The sequence below is a fragment of the Egretta garzetta genome, unplaced genomic scaffold (genome assembly GCF_000687185.1).
Source record: "Egretta garzetta isolate BGI_Z169 unplaced genomic scaffold, ASM68718v1 scaffold1080, whole genome shotgun sequence".
Taxonomy (NCBI): Eukaryota; Metazoa; Chordata; class Aves; order Pelecaniformes; family Ardeidae; genus Egretta; species Egretta garzetta.
Window position 1 is genome coordinate 59056 of NW_009258399.1, and position 452 is coordinate 59507.

Here is a 452-nt window from a genome sequence, read left to right on the forward strand (position 1 = left end):
GAAGCCCAAACACCACGGGCGGTTCCTCCCAGGCTGGCTCCATCCCACGTCCTCTGCTGTGTGCACTGGAAGCGTTCCGGAATGCCCGTTGCTTCAGCCTAGCCTAGCCCCTTAGTACCAGCTTAACGTGAGAATATTGCGCACCCATTAGTGCCGACCGCCGCAGCCTGCGCTCGGATTCAACAGGAATTAAGCGAGTGCTTAACGTCCGGCAGAGGTTAACGCTGAAAGCACGAATAGGAACAAACCCGCAGCCGGCGCCGAGCACGTTTTCATTAACGCTCGAATTAAGATCTGTGAGAGCATCTTCACCCGCGTGCGGCTGCTGTGTGAGCCTGCCGAGAGCCTGGCCTGCATATGCGGTATGCGATCAGGGACGAGGGGCTGGAAAGCTGCCTGGTGGAAAAGGAGCTGGGGGGGTTGGTCGAGAGGGGGCTGGCTAGGAGCCAGCA